The sequence below is a fragment of the Peromyscus maniculatus genome, chromosome 2, assembly GCF_049852395.1.
Source record: "Peromyscus maniculatus bairdii isolate BWxNUB_F1_BW_parent chromosome 2, HU_Pman_BW_mat_3.1, whole genome shotgun sequence".
NCBI classification, from domain to species: domain Eukaryota; kingdom Metazoa; phylum Chordata; class Mammalia; order Rodentia; family Cricetidae; genus Peromyscus; species Peromyscus maniculatus.
This window is the reverse complement of record NC_134853.1, coordinates 41,607,734-41,629,525: the sequence shown is the minus strand read 5'-3', so window position 1 is coordinate 41,629,525 and position 21,792 is coordinate 41,607,734. Positions and strand designations below refer to the sequence as shown.

At 40.4% G+C, this 21,792-nt stretch overlaps 1 pseudogene; it reads left to right on the top strand.

Annotated features, from left to right (window-relative positions):
- The first annotated feature begins 321 nt into the window (after positions 1–321).
- On the top strand, positions 322–12,899 carry LOC102917911 (NADH dehydrogenase [ubiquinone] 1 alpha subcomplex subunit 11 pseudogene; annotated as a pseudogene).
- The last annotated feature ends 8,893 nt before the right edge of the window (positions 12,900–21,792 follow it).

Below are 21,792 nucleotides of genomic sequence, written 5' to 3'. Positions count from 1 at the left end.
TGGTGCATGCCTTTAATCCCAGCAGTCGGGAGGCAGAGGCAGGTGGATCTTTGTGAGTTCGAGGCCAGCCTGGTCTATAGAGCGAGATCCAGGAAAGGCGCAAAGCTACACAGAGAAACCCTGTCTCAAAAAAACCAAAAAAAAAAAAAAAAAAAAAAAAAGCTTTAAGAGAGTTGGTCTTGCCGGCTGCCCTTGAGCTTGCCCCCCAGAAGGGTCTGCGGAGCGAGCACGGCCAGGCACAGCCATGGCCCAGCGGCTCCTCCAGGCAACAGCACTCACTGTCACCACAAGACCTACATCACCACTGCATTAGGCGGCCTCATGAGCAATAGGCTCAGTTTACAGCGTCTACTCAACCCAGCAGATTCCCACCTGGAAGCAAGGGCCTGGCCCGGCCGGTACACATGCACGGCAGCTGCTGTCGGAGCTATGTTTGGTATAGCCACCTGTGTGTCGGTGTCCAGGTCCGGGAGAAGCCAGATGATCCCCTGAACTACTTCATTGGAGGCTGCGCCGGGGGCCTGATCCTGGGAGCGTATGCTCACAGATATGGGACTGTAACTGTTGGCTGCATATACATGGGCACCACAGCAACCCTGTTCAAGATTGGCAAGCTGGAAGGCTGGGAATTCTCTGCCACCCCCAAAAGTGTGAGCAGATCCCTTGTGGCAAATAAACACTGTGTGTCCCTTTGCCCACAAAAAGAAAAAAAAAAAAAAAAGAGCTTTGAGGCATGCCCTGGTGGTCTGCCCTGGTGCCAAGGAGAACGCACAGCCCTGCCCAGCTATTATGGTAAGCAAATGTATGGTGTGGTATGGAAGAGAGATAGAGGCAGAATGATTCATATGTCCTGTGGAGAGAGGCAGAACTGAAGAGGTGAAAGTACAGGCTGAGGTGGGGGGTTGCTTGCCACCTGCGGCCATGGTGATGACTGGGCTGGGGTTACTTACTGCTGAGGCTCATGTCTGGGTCTATGGCCCTGCTGCAGCTATGATCTATGTTGATAAGCTATGGCTCCTGATAACACCAAAGGCCAGAGGATAGGGCTACACAGAGTTGGCTCCACCCCTCATTGGCTACAATACCAGGGAGACTAGCCCTGCCCCTCACCAACTGCAGCACTAGAGAAAGCTGGTCCTATACCTTGCTTGGGCAACACAACAGAGTTGACCCTGTTGGAGGGGGTATGGATGAGTTGACCCTGAGAGCATGATAGTGGGAGAGTGGGTCCCCCCCCAGCCTCGTCTGCCATGTGGTGGCATGGGTGGAGGAAAATTGCCCCCCCACCTCTTGACACCTGTGGCAGGCTGGCAAGCTGACCCGCCTCTCACCAGCTACAGCACTCAGAAGAATGAGCCCTATACCCCACCTGGGCATCACAGTCCAGCTGACCCTGTAGATAGGGGTATGGGTGACCTGGCCGCCCAAGAAGAAAATGTGAGTATGGGAGATCTGACCTCTCCTGTTATCTGACATATGGTGCCATGGTGAGGTTGACTCTATAACAGCAGTGTGGGTGAATTGGCCCTGAGGGTGTGAGAGTGGCATAGCTGGCCATAACCCCTATTCTTCCGTGTGATGGTGAGGGTGAGGGAAACATGACCCCCCTTGTCCCTGCCATGTGTGGTGGGCAAGGGAACCGACCCTCCCCCTTACCAGCTGCAGCACTTAGGAAAGTGGACCCTTTACCTCACCTGGGCAGCACAGTAGAGCTGACCCTGTTGATGGGCTTCAGATGAACCAATGACCTAGGGCAACAACAGGATATCCAAGAAGAGTCTCAGTGAAGGCCCAGTATCAGTAGTGCAGCAGAAACCAGAGGCCTCGAACCAGACCAATGATTCTTTTCAATGAACACTTGCAAGTAAAGATGTATGATTAAAGGGTATATTGTGTGACTCACTGTGTCACATACAACTTCCATGACAAGATCTTTCTTTCTTTCCTTTCCTTTCTCTCTTTTTTTCTTTTCTTTTTCCTTAAATTTTATTTTATTTTATTTTGGTGAGGAAGTTGCAAGAGCAGAGGGTGGATGCAATGGGATGGGGAGATGAATGGAATCAAGATACGTGATGTGAAAGACACAAAGAATAAATAAACAAATACACAAACAAATAAATAAATAAGAAGGCATTGAGGGAATAGTTGCTAATAAAGTAGTTAAGTATCCTGAAACAACCCCGTGTCTTCCCCTTAAGAAGATGGACAGAATCTTGGAGATGACTTACTTAACCTTCTATTGCTGTCTTGTTCTGAACCAATTCATTTTTCCAACTGTCAAGCCAGATAGATTCCTCTAAAAGTAAATAGAACTGGACCACCTGTATTACACTTCTTTTTCCCATTCCTAGGAACAGTTTTTCTTTACTAGCCACAAAGCTAATTATTCATCCTGGAAGACTGTGGGTCTAATCCAAATAGAAGAAATCCATGTTAGCTGTATCAACACTTAGAGGAAAAAGCTTCAGCACTGAAGCTCAGGAATGTGGCTGGTAGCTGACCAGGTTAGTTCTTGTGTCTAAGGGTTTCTATTGCAGTGATGAAACACCATGACCAAAAAGCAAGTTAGGGAGGAATGGGATTATTTGGCTTACATTTCCATATCACTGTTCATCAATTAAAAGAAGTCAGGACATAAATTATAACAGGGCAGGAACCTGGAGGCAGGTGCTGATGTAAAGACTAGGGAGAGATGCTGCTTTTCTGGCTTGCTCCTCATGGTTTGCTCAGCCTGCTTTCATACAAAACCCAGAACTGCTAGTCCAGGATACCACCGCTCACAATGGGCTGGAGCCGCCCCACTTTAATTATTAATTAAGAAAATGCTCTACAGGCCAGTCCACAGCCCCATCTTATGGAGGCATTTTCATAATTGAGGTTCCCTCCTCTAAGATGATTATAGTTTGTGTCAGGGTGACATAAATCTGGCCAGCACATCCTGCATTCTTGGGGGTGCTGAAGGGTGGAGCATAGAATTGGAGTTAAGACTCCTGGACAGGGCCATCATTCATTACTTTGGGGATTTCTGTAGATAATTTCAAGAGCAGATGAAAAAGAAAATTGTCAATGGCCATTTTCAGAACACTGTATACTGAAAGAACTTCTCCATTGTCCTGCCTCCATCTGCTCTTTGTGTTCCTTACTAGCAGAAGCTAACAGTGAACCATTGTCACATGACAGTGGGTTAGGGGTTCTGTACCAGTATATAAGAATAAATCCTTCAAAGGCAGGACTTGAGATGATAGGCAGGACTTACATGGCTGGCACATAGAATAAAGAGAAATCTTTCCTGATGCTTACAGTAAACCAAAGTAAGTTCTATGCACATTCTCACAATGATGTTGATCCTCCGATCTCTGACACTACCACCCCTTAGTTACTAGTCTGCCCTACTGGACCATGGTTAAAGAAGGGCAGAGACTGTGTCTAATATACTAGTCAGTGTCTTCTAATATGCTTGTCATCCATAGATATGTCTGGTTATAACTGGTGGCTATGTGTTAAATGTACCAGACATTTCATCAACCATTGAGGTATGAGACGATTAAAGGCAATTCTTTCTCTCTAAGAAAGAATCTCTCGGCTACAAAATATGAGTTATGTATAATTCTTGGCAAATTAGGAACACTGCCAATATGGACTTTGTTTTATAGTATTTGTTATTCAATTTTTAATTAATTTAACATGTCACACATGTAAAAAAATGAAAAGCATTCATAGAAGAGCTAAGAAACTAAAATCATAGTGTCCTTAGGAGTTTGATAAAATTGCATAAGAATTTAGTGCACCAGTTCATAAAACACACACATTAAAACAATGACCATTTTCCTATTTCACACTCAACCTAGGACAAGCTCATGCTTATTCCCATGTGATCGACTGCCCCAATCTCAGCTCTTTAGCTCAGCAAGCAAGAGTATATACAGAGGGGCCCCTACCTGTCACATCTAAATCATGGAATACTTACCTCTTCCTCGGGAATTTTTAAATGCCCCACTAACATAGTCTTAACTTCTATTTCTGGGTGTTCTATTTTGTTCTGTAAATCATTTATCTCTTTTACCTAAAGTACAAAACATCTTAGTTCCTGGGGCTCTCTGAAACACTATGACCCTACTCTACATTCTAAGACTTTGAATCTTTAATTGTAAATGTTTTTATGCAATGATTGACTAGAAAACTACTTGTGATCTTATTTGGTGCAACTACAGAAAGGATTATTTGAGGTAAACTAAAAGGCAATAGCCATATTTGCTGATTTGTGTATTTCTCTTTAGTATTCATGTATTTCTCTGTTTCTCACTGTAATAGGATATGCAATGTCCAGCTGCTAAAGGACACACTATAGACAAGTCAGTGGTAAAGAGGATAATGAAACATACACTACATAATGAAAAAGTCAAAAGCAGGGAGACTATACTGGAGAGAAACGGAACCAGCAAGGGCTGGGGACAGGAAAACAGGGGAGGGCATTGGGAGAGGAAGTCAAATCAGAACAAAGTATAACCATATAGTAGGAAAACACCATAATAAAACTCATTATTTTGTAAACTAATATAAACATTAAAGCAGTAGATACAAGCCAGTCATGGTAGAAAAAAAATAAACATAGTGGTGGCGCACGCCTTTAATCCCAGCACTCGGGAGGCAGAGACAGGTGGATCTCTGTGAGTTCGAGGCAAGCATGGTCTACAAAGCGAGTTCCAGGAAAGGCGAAAGGCACAAAGCTACACAGAGAAACCCTGTCTCGAAAAACCAAAAAAAAAAAAAAAAAAAGACAAAAATATAGAATGTGTAACATCATATCATTTACTTGGCAGAGCAACATAATTTTCTTGATGCAAAGTTAGATAAGGAAAGCTGGCTAGGGCAAAATTTATCCTCCACAGAAAGTAAATGAAGCTGGCTCCCTGAACAGATCTGCAGAGCAGTACAGAAGGGAAGACTCCCAGTCAGGATCCCTTTATCCTGTCGTGTTGGAAGGTTTTTTTCACGCTTTCTTAGAAACCCGAACTAGAAACATTTTCCACTTTTTTTGTTGTTCTCCCTGAAACCCAATGTGTGTATGTGTGTGTGTGTGTGCGCGCGTGCGCGCGCACACACACACACACACACACACACACACACACACCCATTTCTGCTGTTGCTGCCAGAATCAATACTCTGCATATGCAAGATGAAAACAAACTGAAATCTAGGAAAATACACTACTCCACTTCTTGTCAAGGTTAAAGTAAAACTCAGTGTTACTAATGCAGGGGCTCCTGAGTGTACAGCAGGAAATGTAAGTTTTGCTTCCTAGCCAAACGAGGGAAATAGAGACTTTAAGGTTCCTTCCCTCAATTGTGGGAGGACTATGGGCACAGAAAGGCTAAGATCTTACTGTTTCTTATAGACCCAGGAGAATTTCTACCTTATTCCAGGATGGCAGATGACCTATATGTAGTATAGTCCAATATCGTGACCCACTGCACCATTAAGCACTTGAGATATAGCTCAATCAAACTCATGTGTGCCTTAAGTATAAAATACACATGTGATTCAATAACATGTGAATAAATAAGAAAGGCATCTCACTCATGTTTATTAATAGGTCCTGAAATATTTTCAGAATGTTGAACTAAATAGAGCTTTATGCATGTTAGAAAAGCTATTACTAAGCTACATCCACAACTCATATTTTTTTGAGAAAGGATCTCACTGTGTGCTTCAGTCTAGCTTGAATTCATCATGTGGCTCAGGTGGGCCTCAAACACACAGTCTTCCTGCCCTCCTAAATGTTGAAATGGTAGGCATATACTATGGGGCTTAAATACCTTTTCAATATTACCTTTTCTGTTTTCCTTTCTCTAACACTGCTATTTAGAACGTTTTAATGATGTATTGTTTGCATGTATGGCTCACATTCTGTTTCTACTGGACAACATCTATTTACATGGCTGCCTGTCATTTAGGTGGAGAACCTCAAGGCTGGGGCTGACTAACAGACAGAGAGAGGCATTGTTTAGTCCTCCCTCCATCCAGGACTAAGTCTGACAGAATGGGATATCCATGTGATCTAAATCTTCTTTTAATTCCAAGTAATAAAGCATATAGTTGGATGTCATGGTAGACAGCCACAGGAGTTCAGAAACTATCCCTTGTCATAGAGGAAGAGACATTTACCCACAGAGGACAGAGAGAAAGGTTTGTCCGGCTCACCAGGGTTACCCAAGATGATTTATCTTCACAAAGCTTCCATTCAGATGCTATAACCAAAACGTATGAGCAAGACAGAGTTTTTAAATTACCTCTTTGTCTTACTTAGGTTTCTATTGCTGAGATGAAACACCACGACCAAAAGTAAGTTGAGGAGGAAACTAACTTACTTTAGCTTACACTTCCAGGTAACAGTCCATCACTGAGAGAAGTCAGGGCAGGAACTCAAATAGGGCAGAAACCTGGAGGCAGAAGCTGATACAGAGGCCATGGAGGGGTACTACTTACTGGCTTGCTCAGCCTGCTTTCTTACAAAACCCAGAACTACCAGTCCAAGGATTGTGGGAGCCCATTTCCAGGTTCTCTGTGGCTTTATCCAGTAGGTCCTCATAGAGGATGATTAGGGCCATGGGCCTGAGTACAGGTGTCTGAAATGGTCTGAACTTGGCTGTGTTGGGGGAGGAGGTCTTTTGCTCCACCCCTTGCCTCTCTATAAATACCCTGGGCCAGAGACAGGGCCTGTTGGACTAGGTTACAGGCCCTCTTGAGGTTATCCTTTATTTTTTTTATCTGTTTATCTCCACAATCTAAATCATTCTATCTAATATTTCCTGCTGTTCGCACTTAAGAAAACTCTGGGGAGCTATGGGGTTGGTGGGTAAACAGCCCGCAAAGGATGACACCACCCACAATGGGCTGGGCCCTCTCCCAGCAACAACTAATTAAGAAAATGACTTACAACCACATCTTATGAAGGCATTTTCTCAATTTGGGTTCACTTCTTTCAGATACCTCTAGCTTGTGTCAAGTTGATATAAAACTAGCCAGCACACTCTGCATTTGGGTTACTGAGGCAGGGAATGCAGAGGCTAACACTTCCCTTTTGGTGACTTGGAAGACCTAATAAACTCTGATAACTCTGAAGTTTCTAATGTGAAAAATAGTAGTATCCACCCATACTATTTTTAAAGTATAGGTCCTGGGTCACCTCTGATCTTCTCACAGAACCTCTTTTTCTTCCTTTTGGTTTTCAGGGGTTTCTCTATGTAGCCCTGGCTGTTCTGGAACTTGCCCTGTTGATCCGACTAGCCTCAAATTCAGAGTTTGTCTGCTTCTTCCTTCCGAGTGCTTGGGACCATGGCATCTTTGTTGTGATTAAAGATATTTATAAAGAACTTATGATCCAGTACCTATTATTTCTTTTCTTTCTTTCTTTCTTTCTTTCTTTCTTTCTTTCTTTCTTTCTTTCTTTCTTTCTTTCTTTCTTTCTTTCTTTTCTCCTTCTCCTTCTCCTTCTCCTTCTCCTTCTCCTTCTCCTTCTCCTTCTCCTTCTCCTTCTCCTTCTCCTTCTCCTTCTCCTTCTCCTTCTCCTTCTCCTTCTCCTTCTCCTTCTCCTTCTCCTTCTCCTTCTCCTTCTCCTTCTCCTTCTCCTTCTTCTTCTTCTTCTTCTTCTTCTTCTTCTTCTTCTTCTTCTTCTTCTTCTTTAGATTCATTATATAGCTGTGGCTGTCCTGGAACTATGTAGAGCAAGCTAGCCTTGTACCCACAGAAGTCCACCTGCCTCTGCCTCCCAAGCACTGGGATTAAAGGCAAGCACCACTACACTCAGAAGGCTAATTTCTAAAATGTATCATTATCACTTTACCCAGGTTTGGGATGATGATTATTATTGATTTTAAAAGATAAGAAAATGGGGACTGGGGATATTGCTCAGCAGTTAACAGTACCTGCTGTTCTTCCAGAAAACTGGAATGCAGTTCCCAGCACCCTAATCAAACAGCTCGCAACTGCCTGTAACTCCAGTTCTGGGGGAGATCTCATACCTTCTTCTGTCTTCCTCTGGTATTCATACACATACATACACATAGACACACAGACATGAATAAAAATAAAAAGCACATCACTTTTAAGGACTAAAAAATGGAATCCTGAACAGGGTTTAAATCTCTAGAACTAAAAGATTTACAACATTTATAAGTAACTTCCTTGTCTTTTTTTGTGACCTGTATATACTTTGGGATAGGACTACGAAGCCCCACCAATTACATAATCCTGTGCAGAAACTCAAACACAGACTTTGAGGAAAAGCATCACAGCACATGATACATAGTACAGTGCAAGCAGCTATATATTCTTTCCTTAACCTCCTGTTTCCACTTAGTAAACAAAAATATATCCAATAAGCACTGGAATTTGTTGTTTTGAATATTCGATTTGTATTAGTTTCCTGTTTCTGTTGTAACAAATCACTGACTGTATGGTTTAGCAGAAGATGCATATATCATTCTCTTATAGTTCTGGATATCAGAACTTCAAATTCAAGTCCACTGAGCTAGCATTAAGGCGTTAACAAAACTGCTTTTCTTCTGGAGGCTCTGAATTGGTTTCTTTCCCTTTTCCAGCTTCTAGTGGCCAGCTGTATACCTCCGACTGTATCTCGTCCCTCTGCCTTCAGAGAACACCACTTTAATGCCTACTTCCATCATCACCTCACTTTCTCCCTGATTCTGGGAACTACTGCCACTCCCTTATCCACACAGCCCGCATGGACCATTCCCCTTCAATAGATCCTGAACTTAATCATGCCAGCAAGGTGCCTGTGTCATAGATACTAACACTCACAGTTCTAGAGATGGAGTGTGGGCAGACTGGAAAGGATCATCAGACAGCCTATCACAAATTCCGAAACAAATATTTTAATATATTAATTAACAGCCGGTTATTGATATAAGACACCGAAATTAAGCTGAAAGTCTCTAGTAGTCAGAATACATTAGATACAGTTTACCATCCAGAGAAACATTGAGCTCAGCTCCAATAAAGCCACTTCCACCACAGGCTTTACTGCAGCCCCCTGCTCTCTTCCTGTCCTAACCTTTCCTGTCTCCCACAAGCTCCCAGCAAAGCACAAGCTGCTTTTGTTTGTTTTGTGGTTTTGAGAAAGGGTCCTACAGTGTAACATTGGCTGGCTTAGAACTCACAGTGTAGACCGGGCTGGTCTCTAACTTACAAGTATCTTACTGTCCCTGCTGGGTGCTGGAATTACATACACCCTGAGTGTACATTCTCTTTCTGTACCAGTTATTCGCATTGTCCTACATGGTCAGCTTGTGTCCTCCTTATCTCTGACACTCTGTTTCTCTCATCTCTATCATGATTCATCTCTTAGGACATGAAATGCCTTCTGCCTCCCATTTGAGTGTCTTTGAAAGCTGACAACAACTCTTGATACTTCTTTAATTCTTCATGCTACTTAACATGACTTGGTATGTCCTCAGTGAGCATCCATGCTTCCTGGCTCATCACCTACTATGTGACAAAGATACAGATGAGCAACCTCCTCTTGACTGAGTAACAGGGATCAGACTTTCCCTCTCATTTTAAATAGCTAGAAAGCCATACAAAACACAGGAAATAACAATATTTAGGCAGTTTTATGCAGGCCTGTGACATACAGCAGGAAGTACTTTCTAAATCCCTGGTGGAAGCCTAGGAATTTATCTGAGCTAAAAACATAGAGATCTAAGTTACTGCGGACAAGGTAAATGGAATTCACAAGAAAAGAGGATGCTATAAGATGGCTCCTCAAATCTGCAGATATAAAGCCCAACCCTCAGGTTTAATAATACATGCACTTAATCTCAAGAGGCTGAGGCAAAAAGATTGCAATTTTGAGTCCAACCTAGGCTACTGTGTCCTAAAAACAAACTCCTGGGGCTGAGGAGATGGCTCAGTAGGAAGTGGTTGCTGTGAATGAGGACCTAAGTTCAGATCCCCAGCACCCACATAAAAGCAGGGAACAGCAAAGAGTGCCTCTAATCCCAGTGCTGGGAGGCAGAAAGAGAGTGATACTGGCTACTCACTGGCCACCCCATCTAGCCAATAGTGAGTTCTCGCTTCAATGAGAAACCCTGTCTCAAAAATAAGGTACAAAGCAACAGAGATGTTAACCTCTGACATCCACATCCACACATACATTCACACACCCCTCCAGTCCTCAGCTGAGGACTGATCCCTGCAGGAAACAAAATTATCCAAGGTAAAGAAACACACACTGAGCAAGCTGTGAAGGAGGGGAGTAATTTACACACTCAGTAACCAGAGTGAAGAGACACCTTAAAATCTGAAATCCACCCCAGAAAAGCATTGGAATGGGGACCGAATTATGTTCGACAAAAGTCTGTTCTAGACTCTACCCAACAAAGCTTAAAAAACAGCCTTTAAATAATAAGCTGGTTATAAGTAACTGCATTCGAGAACCCAATTTAACACTCTTTAAAGAAACACAATGACAAAATGCAGCACCCAACATCATCACATCATTTACAATGACCAATATAACTAACATTCTGTTACAATTTACCACACAAAAGGAGCAGGAAAATATGATCCATAATAATGATCAATTAACCCAGAATAATCTCACAAATAACAGAAGTCACAGAATTATTAAAGATGTTAAAACAGTTATGATTATGTTTCTTATTTCCAAGAATATAGTCAGAAACCTGAATACAATTTAGGTAGAAGGAAAGATACAAAATAGCTCATACAGGCACTTTGTGTATCAAATACACACATCTAAAATGAAAATACACTGGGTGAGTATAAAAGGATGCTGCTGTAATTATCAATGTGCCATTCAAACCATTAACCATAAGTCATTGGACCATCCTTGTACATGGAGACAAAAATGTACAGTGGTGAACAGAAAGGGAAAAACATTTTGTCTGTGATATTTTTTAACTGGGAGGTTCAGAACATCACCATTGTGCCATGAAACTTAAGCAATCCAGTTTCACATACATGGATGTTAGAAATGATTGAGGCATGTTGGAATCCATGAGTTTAATTAAAGATATGATGTGAACAGAGTGTCCATTAGACAAGAATTTGGTCTTGGCAAGGGATATTTGCATCAATTTGCTTAATTAGATCAGTACTTTTAAAACAATTTGTATAGCATAGGATTAAAGGGCTGAATTTCAAAGGATTGAGCGGAAGCCACAATCATGGTTTTAAACAAATCATCTGCAAAAAATTGTAGGCTGAAAATAGCAATTAGCAGCCCACAGAAAAAATTTTAATGGGAACCATTTCTATCAATTGAATAACCATGTATAATATGGCTTTGCCTGAATCACTGATAAGTTAACCTTCACCAAATTTTTCAGAGTGAGAACAAACTATCCCTCTCATTTATTTCAGGACTTATGGACTTAAAATAAAAATTGATCTCAGGTGCAAAACCATTGTGGGTTATTTTGGTTGGGGAGGGGATAATGGGAGACAGAGATGATAAACCTTCTACCTTCTCATGCTTCTAGTGCTTCTAAGCCATCTGCTTGTGGATATACAGAATCAGTCCCTGAACACATACTTGGTACATTCACTTTCATTTACAGATTTAATTCAAAACTCCTTAGAAAATACATTTCATAAATTCCAGAGCAAATACCTTGATTACTAGCCCTGCTGGTTCCTCTTCCCAAAACAGGAAAAGGATATTTAGAAGGGAAATAATTCCATGAAGAGGGTAAATTTTTAAATTTTTAGCTTAAAATAAATTACCCACTTTCATTTACAGCAAACTTGCTTGAAAGGTTTCTAGAGAACAGGTGACCAGCCTTGCATTAGCTGGCATTTTATCAAGTGTGCTGGCAAGTCTTGTGTCAACTTGACATACAAACTAGAGTTATCTGAAAGGAGGGAAATTTAATTGAAAAACTGCCTCTATAACATCCAGCTGGAAGGCATTTTCTTAACTAGTTATTGATGGAGGAGAGACCAGCCCACTGTGGGTGGTGTCATCCCTGGGCTGGTGGTTCTGAGCTCTATAAGAAAGCAGGCTGAGCAAGACAGGCAGAACAAGCCAGTGAGCAGCACTCCTCCATGGCCTCTGCATCAGCTCCTGCCGCCAGGCTTCTGCCCTCATTGAGTTCCTGTCTTGACTTCCTTCAGTGATTAACAGCAATGCTGAAGTGTAAGCCAAATAAATCCTTTCCTCCCCAACTTGCTTTTTGGTCATAGTGTTTCTTCACAGCAATAGAAATCCTAAGACAACCTCTTTATCCCTCACAGATATGCCAGTTTGTTTTCACTGAATGTCTCCAAGATCCTAATATGTCTCACCCAGAGAAAATATGAGTGTTAAACTATAACACACTCCACTTAAAAATGAATATGCATTTTTAATAATTCCAATTATCCACCACAATGCTCCCAGTGTGGATATTCTTCCTCAAAGAGAGGGCCATAGGACTTACAACAAAAATTACAGTGGTGGTGAGAAATCCTCTTCCTTCAAATGAAGCACATTAAATCAAATAACTAGCAGCATAGAATTTCCTTGGCCAAAAGAAACCAAAAACCAAAACAAAATAACAACAACAACAAACCCTCAGTATCTCAAATAAAAATGGATTTGATAGTTACAGATGACTGTTTCCAACGGCTATTAGTTACATTCTGTGTGCCTATCTACTTTCACCGGAAAAAAGTCATGACAAGCTGCTTTTTATTTTGGTGGGAGTCAGGCAGTGTAAGTTGTGTGTGTGTTTGGGGGGAGGGGTCAGTAAAAAGAGTATGCAGCTAATATAACTTGTATTTGTTATATCCGTTTCTCAAAATAGGTACAACATTTGGTGCGATGGCCGGAAACCCCCATGACCTCACAGGACTCTGGACCGGAGGGTCCCTGACTGGCTGGCAAGTGTGTCTCTAAGTGTCTGTCTGTGTGTGTTCAGTTTTGTTTACTGTGGCATGCCTAAATTGATGATTGTGATCAAGAACGTTAAGAGGCAGATGCGCCCAAGGGGTTGAAAGACATTTTAGACCACGTTAGTGAGGGCAGAGAACCCCACATCTGTTTGTCTGTAGTGGGGCAGAGACATCCCCACATCTGTTTGATTGAGGATCTGTAGTGGGGCAGAGAACCCCACATCTGTTTGTGGTCAGCTGACACTGTTTCCCCAGGAAAATTGTTTGTTCTTTAGTTGGAATGTCCTGCCTATGTGAATGTGTGAGAAGTGTGGCCACAGTGTGTGTGTTTTATGCCTGGGTTTATGTGTGCATTGTGACTCCTGTGCCGAATGGCCAGCAGAAAGGACAAAGGGTCCCTTTCGTTGAAATGGGACAGACTAAGAGCCTGTGCTCCTGTCAGAGAGCAAAAAAGCGATGAGCACAGGCAGTGGGTGGAGGAACGCACTGTTATGGTGCAGCAAGTCCAGCAGGCTGAGGTGGGCCAGGGTCTACTTCAGGGGCCCGGGCACCACTGAGTGGCCAGGCACTAGGTGGGCTGTGAGCATCTCCGGGCCCAGATGCAGCAGGCCCCCGATCGCTCAGAGAGCCAAGGAGTGAAGACGGTGGCATGGCACAGGTGGCAGCCAGCACAGCCCAGAGGTTGTCGTGGGAACTAGGCGTGGCTGGGTGCTAGGGCAGACCATTAGCACATGGGGCCTTGTCTGGCTTGGAGTGCCCCTGACACTGCCCCTCTGGGGTCACAGCCCGGGAGGGGCCCAGCCGGGGCATGGAGTCCCTTCCAGTCTGCCTTTCTCTGGCACCTGAGAATCTGGGGTTGGCAGCAATCTTCTGTCCCTGTGCTACACTAGGTCTCCCATGATGGCGGGTAGGGCTTCGAAGACCTGTCCTGGGGCTAAAACTGACCAAGGTTTAGCTCCAAGGGTGGAATGGAATGTCACTGCCTATGGTTGCTAAGATACAGCGGCTATGTTATAATGCTACAGCCAGGGCTGCCTTGATTACTCAGATCCAATAGTTTCTCCATGTCAGCACAGTGCTGATGCAAATTTAGTTATTCTTGTTACGGTATATGCATGTATTTCTATTCTTGTTTAAAATATTATGGTTTTACTGAAGTAGAAAGTTAATTCTGCTTGGTTTTCATTTTAAAATTAGCTGATGATTCTTCACTGCAAACTGTTTATGTATACATATATATATATACATAAATGGACATATATATGACTTGGATTTAACTCTGTATATAAATGTAAGTAAGCTTTAACTGTATATATGTATATATATGTATGTATGTATATATGTATATATATATGTAACTTGGATCCAACTGTGCATATATGTGCAAGTAATTATTGTTTAGAAAAATATGTTTTAAACAGCAACTATGTGGCTTTCCTCCATTTTGGCTGGTGACTTCATAGGCAGCCATGTGGCTAACAGCCATCTTTTACTAAGGTTATAAAGCTCAATTAAGATTAACAAAAGCTAACTTACAGATTTACACCTAAGTACTTATGTCTTTTCTAAGTGTTCAACAGCAAGCTTCTAGAGAATTTAAATAGATGGCTACATGTATTTAATAAATAAGGTTTTTGATAACTATTAAAGCTGCACCTCAATGCTTTTATACACAAGAATGTACCTTGCTCTGGCACCTAAACTTTTTAATTTAAGAGTCACCCAGGTGATAGTCACCAGAAGCACCAGCCACAGTGAAATGGAGCAGACTGAGATCTAGAAGGCAGGCTATGTATATGCTGCCAAGGGTAGGGCCAAAGAAATTGTCCAAGCCTCTAAGTAAAAGAATCAAAAGAATTGTGAATGCGGTTGAGGATTTAGCTCAGTGGTAGAGCACTTGCCTAGCAAGTGCAAGACCCTGGGTCTGGTCCTCAGCTCTGAATGCATCTCAGATATTGAACTTTGAGATTGTTTGCACTCTGGAGCTTGGTTTTGCTTTATACAGATTATGGTTATGCCATGTTTTCTCCCCCTTAAAGTAAAATAAAAAAAAAAAGGTACTTTATTGTTGTTATTGCAGAAAGACATTTGAGTGATTTTAACCTTTTTAAGAATTGTTTTTAAAATATTTAAATTTCTAAGGTTATGGGACACTTTAAGTTTGTAAAATGCTCTATATATTGTTAATATTTGGACTTAAAATAAAAGGCTAAAAATTAGGGTCAGAGACATAAGCACCAATTACTAACCAGAAACTAGGATGTTCATTTCTTATGATGCAGTAAGACAATGACCTAGGCAAAGGGCTTGGAACAGCTTCTGACTCCATGAGTCTTAATACTTTGGGGGTTAAAAAAAATCTTTTTACAGGGTTAGCCTAGGACCACCTGTGTGTCAGATGTTTGCATTGAGATTTAACAATGGCAAAACTGCAGTTATGAAATAGCATAACTGTATATGAAAAAGTTGGGAACCAATGATTTGGAGAATGTTTCTCATTACCCAAGGTCCATCCAGGCTTAAGAATGTTGTCTAGCCTCCTTGTCTTTGCTAAATTTGTTAAGCTTAAGCTATTTGGATAACCTGAGTCATATAAATGTTTTATATTGATGTTTTGTTTTGGTTTCTTTACTGAACCCGTATTTGATGCTAGAAGAACTTCAATTTAGAATCATTGTTTTTAAGGCTATTTATTGTAGACTGTTAGAGAACATAAGTAAATAGTCAGTCATAAATAATCAAGTTTTTTTTTTTTGTAGTCAGGCTAAGTACTGATGTAATTAATTACAGGGATAAGCTTTACTCAGTCCCTTACATATATTTTCAGGGTTGAGCTTAAAACAAGTAACTAGGAACAAAGTTTGTTTATTCAGATATACCTGGACAGCACTCATACTTCATAGATCTGCACATAGCCTAACAAGCATTTGTGCAAAATGGATTAAATAAGACATTTCCAAATAAATAAAACTTAGGTGCAATTGTACTTATTAGCTACATCAAACAGGTGGATAGTAAAAAACAAACAAACAAACTCAGTCACATTCTAAATCTTGTGTTTGCCATATTGGTCCACCATCCTTACTTGAGTAATCCATGAGCACTTTAAGGCTCACAGTCCAACCCCAAGTCTCAACCTATAGGCTTTAGCCAGCCCAAAATCTGCTTGTCTAGGTTTCTTCAGGAAACATTGCAGGATGATAAACCTCAGGTTCCCTTCCTACGAATGAGAATGGGAAGACCCTCTGGGTGTTCCACCCCTGCTCTTGCATGCAACGCACTCTGCCCTGCCTCTGCTCAGGCCTTGTTCCAGCTCGGTCTCACCGTGCCCACTCTGTCAGCCCTTTCTTACTTTGTTTGTCCTGTACCCGCACCTCGGGCCATGCTAACTCCTACCTTTTCTACAGCTTTCATTGTGAGTAGCTCCCTGCATTGCCTCACACAGCACCCTGACTCTGCAGGTCCCACATAGAACTGACTCCATATGACCTGTTATCTAAGCAGACCTGGCATTGTGGGTTTCACATTAGCAGATTCCATCAACTTGAATTGACATATATAGACAGTTTTCATTATTAGTCTCTAAATGATACAATATAATGACTACTTACCATAAACATGGTATTGTGTATTATATGCCATCCATGAATGAATTAACTTGCATATTTTTTGCAAATGTTATATAATTTGAGGAATTCCCACCTTTGTAGAGTTTGGTGCTTCTGGAACCTGTTCCCAAGTACACCGAGGGGGAGTTGTGTTTATTTGCCCTTCCTTCTGCCAATGTGTTCTGTCGCATTATAGCAGGACTTTGAGCTGCTCTTCCTCACCTAAAGTAGCTATCTGTCTCATAGTAAGTGATCAGCAAACACTGGCTAGGAGAAAAATTTGACACAGCTATTTTCATTGGATAGAAAGTGCTTCCTGAGGACTTGATCTTGGGCTGACTTTCTCGATATGTGTTCACCCTTGCTTTGAAGAGTCTGTGTGAAGCATCTAGCAAATTCTGAGGGAGCTGCTATTTAATGAGGTGATGCAGCAGATCTCTCTGTTCTTCTCATCTGTGCAATGGTCCTGGAGGGTGCATTTGTGTAGCACCAAGTCGCTGTCACCCTAATGGATTTTCACAGGGCAGACACAATACTGCTTGCCACAGCACAACCCATCAATACTTGTTCTAAGGGTTCCTAATGTGTCTATAATTTTGGAAAATACCAGTCAATAATCATCATTGTTGATATGACTGGTTTAGAATCAACCAGTAACACACTTCTGGGTATGTCTTTGCGGGTGCTTCAAGAAAAGTAGTAAAACACATCAAATACCCAAAAGAAACTATATTTTGTATAAAGATGCTAATATGAAAAAAGGATAGAAGAAAGTATACTAAGGTAATTAATATTTATTTAGTGTTATAAAAACATAATTTCAAAACTTTGCCTAGAATTGCCATGATTCCTGATTAAAATAATTTGCCTCCAGTGGCATTTCAACAAAAGCCTTATAATGTCCTAATATGACCCACAGAACTGTCTTTCCTTGTACTTAAATTTGTTATTCACAGAGAAATTTGATACATATTATTTTATTTCATCTTCAAAAAACAACACTGTGAAGGAGTTAGTGCAGCAGCAATGGGAATGGAAAGGAATTTTCAAATGTGTTTGTTTTTCTAAAAATTTAATTTCCTGAAAGAGCCGGAGACCTATCATCTCAAAGGTAAAGCATTAAGAGCCACAGCATTGCCAAAAGATGGGAAATTCCTGTGCTGGGGTAAAAAGTAGGGAAATACATTGGGGTAGTGCTAAAGCTAACAACTTTCCCAATAGCCACCAAACACAATATTTTTTGTTCTCATCAGGAAACTTAGTGTAGAATTTTAGTAATTGTCCTTGATTGGCCTAATTTCTCTTGCTATTAAATTTTTTCCTGGATTCTGGGTACACATATTTTTAAGGGTTTAATTAGCTTAATTTCTGTGACTAAAAGTCTAAGACTAGGTGGCCCATCTGTTTGGCCTTCAGGGAGAGGACCATGAAGGACATCATCATGATATGAGTGAGTGAAGAGTGATACACAGTGATTGGAAAGCTGGAGAGATGAAACCAGCTATAGAGTAACAAGTAGTCTTCTTGAAAGAACCAAATCACTGCACATGATTTCTCCTCTGAGAAAGTTTCTCTGATCTAATTATCATACTAAGCCCAAACACTTCAAGGCTCCTCCACCTCTCAACGTCATGCCAGGAACCAAATTTCCAACATGGACCTATGGAGGATACTCCCAAACCTAACCCCATCCAAAGCAAAGCAGTCACTAGTAGTCACTCATCTTTTCAGTAACCTCCTATGGTCATGTTCCCTATTGAAAATAAGAAGAAAAAAAAAAAAGAATGAAACCTGATCTACTTGTTTCATTAGTCAAACAAGAAAGCTAGTGGATCAAAGAGTGGAACTTTACACTTCAACTGGATCAGTGTCATGGAGGAAATGAGAGACATCACTCTGATATCCATGGAATAACTTCATCCAAGAGGAAAAAACAAGGGAAGAGGAATAGGAAAGTGCCCAAGACCAGCAGACTGGTTTAGTTTACATAATACAAGCCTCTGTTGTTTCCAGGAAAATGTATTCTCAAGGCATTTCACAATTTTGATCAGCTTCAGAAAAATATTACCTGTGTGTCTAAAAGATGACATCTTTCTTTTGTTAAAAAATTAATTGTATGTATGTGTGATACATACATGGTATTGTGTTTTGTAAGGACACATTCACAGCAGTACACATTGTAAGTGGAGCACATCTCCAGTATGTACCTGGCATTCCCATTTGTCACCCATTCATTACCCCTCCTATTAGTCACCTTGGGTCCCTAGATAGTTTTTCTTTTACTTCTATCGAGGAAAGCCAAGGCAAGAATTTGGAGACAGGAACTGAAGCAGAAACAACAGAATATTATTGCTTCCTTTCCATGGCTTGCTCAGCTTCTTTCTTATGTCATCCAGGTCCACCTGTGCAGGGGTGGCACTGCTCAGAGTGAACTGGTTCCTCTCACATTAATCAATAATCAGGAAAAAACCCTACAGATTTGTCTATAGGCAACTAACTGATGGAGGCAACCCCTCAAATAATGTTTCCTCTTCCAAAATGACACTAGTTTGTGTCAAGCTGACAAAAACCTAACCAACACAGATTCCTAAGCTGGTTTCAGAACTACCTATTGTGAATAATGCTTCAACGATAGTTGATGTATCTATGTATGTTGACTTGGTGACTTATTAGGTAAATGCCAGGAGGGGTACAGTTTGATTATATGTTAGGTCTCTATTTAATTTGATGAGCCTCCATACTGATTTTCATAGTAGCCAGACTAGTTTACACACTACAGGCAGTTGTGTAAGGCTCGTCCTCCCACATCTAGCCTGGCTTTGTTGCAATTTTTTTCTTATGACTGCCATCCTGACTGGGGTAAAATGAAATGTAAATATAGTTTTAATTTGAATGTCTGTGATGGCTAGAGAATTGAATATTTTTTCATGTATTTAATGGTCATTTGTATTTTGTATTTTGAAAACTGTCTATTTTACTAGGCTATTTCTTGGTTAGATATTTGATTTCTTCTTATTTGTTTATTCTAGATAATTCTGCATCAACCACCAACTATTTCCTCCTGCTCTGTAGGCTGTCCTCTCACTAGAATACCGTTTTCTTTGCTGTGCAGAAACATTTTTAACTTCATCAAGTCCAATTGTCAATTGTGAGAGTTTTGCATGCATTTCTTTTAGAATTGAATGAAATATATGTTTTTGAGGTATACCTTACTGATGTGTTTAATTTCATTGATATTTGTCAAATGGCTCTATTTTCATCTCTAATTTTGTTAATCTGTTTCCCTGTCTTTCTTTTAGTTTGGCTAAGGATTTGCCAATTTTGCTTTTTTTTTTTCAAAGTACCTATTCTGTTCATTGGTTCTCTATATTATTTTTCTCATTGACATTTAATTAATTTCTACCCTGATCTTGGTTATTTCTTTCTGCCTACTGATTTAAAGTTTTATTTTCCCAAGATCATTATTATGGATCATTATCAAGATTTTTATTTGAAATTTTTGATTCTATGTTACATAGGCACTTGTTTCTATAAATGCCCTTGTTACAAACTCTCCCACCATAAGTTTTAGTATGTTGTATTTTTATTTTCATTAGCTCTAGGACATTTTCAATTTTCTTTTTTATTTAATTGATGACCACTTGTCATTGAATAGTGTGATGGTTAATCTCCATGAGTTTCTGTGTTATGCAAATTCTCTTGCTTTTGATTTCTAGTTTCATTCTACTATGGTCAGATAGAATGCAACAAAGTATTTCAACATTTTCATTTTTTCTATGTTTTAAAGACTTTCTTTGTGTATTATATATTTTATAGGAAGTTCCGTGGGCTGCTCGTGTTCTGCAATGTTCTGGTGGAACATTCCGTAGATGTCTGTTAGGTCCTTTTAACAACCTATGAAAACACAGCTCTTTTTGTATCCACTAGAAATTCTCATTTATCTCAAATAAATTTGCCATGTTTTACAAATAAAAGTTTATGACAACCTATTATGCTTGAATTTTGGGCAAATAACAGTAATTTTTAGTTATATGTCCTATATATTGCATAAAACATGAACTAAAAAATAGTTATCTGTCTGAAATTTGAATGTAACTGAGTATACTATTGATATAAAATTTGGATATTTAAATACGTATCATGTGTTCGATCTGATAATATTAATTCCAAAATAAGCTTAAAATAAGAAAGAATGTTACAGAAGGACTTTAAATTCTCATGCACCTAATGTGTCACTACTTACATAAAAAGAAACCATCTGTACAATCTGGCAGTGAGTTTGGAACATCAGACTCCATAGGCCTCAGAGAAGTTTGACATCCTTGCATCCATTCCAGGTCTTTCCTGTTACCTGATACTGCGGAACCAGAACAATTATGACTAATGTGGCCATGGAATCACCAGTCTCCTGAGCCTCTAGTGGTAGGAGTGACTTTGCACCTGGGACCCATTCTATCTGTTGCACATCATGAAGGCTCAGTATCAAAGGAATGTTACATTCTGTTGACAGACTCAATTGTTCACCTTGGGCAAGAATCATCATTTCCTCACGGTGTATAAAGTTGAATTGCCTTTATCCCCAATGCACATAAGAAGAAAGCAAGCACTGCTCTGGATACTGCTTTCTGAAATTCCACCAATTAATCATGACTTTCTTTTCTTTTCCATGCTTACTTGCTTAAAGTGACTTTGGTTTTTCTTGTGGCCATTGTTTTAAAATTTAAAAATGCATATTTCAGGTCTATTTCTTTATTTTCTAATTTATTATTTCTAAATAATAATCTAAAAGGTTATTTCTATTGACTCCCAAGCATGAAAGAACAAGTTTGTGCATTATAATTACTCCACCTCCTTCTCTTCTCTTAGCTAAATAAACCATTATTTTATATCTTCATTGTTTTGAGATAATTGTACACTTCAGTCTTCATTGTTTGATTTACAAGCTTTCATCTTCCTTTGCATGTGAAGCCTCATCTCTCTCATCTTCTTGTAAATGTAGTTGCTATTGACCCTAAGCCTGTTATGGTCTTGAATATGAAACACCCCCATAGGCTCATGTGTTGAATATATTATCCCAATGTTGGTGCTACTTGAGGAAGAAGTGACCACTTTAGGAGGCAGAACACAACTGTAGGAACTAAATCTTAGAAGTAGGTCCTTGACTGTATCTTGTTCCTGGGAGAGTCTCTCTCTCTCTCTCTCTCTCTCTCTCTCTCTCTCTCTCTCTCTCTCTCTCTCTCTCTCTCCCTCCCTCCCTCCCTCCCTC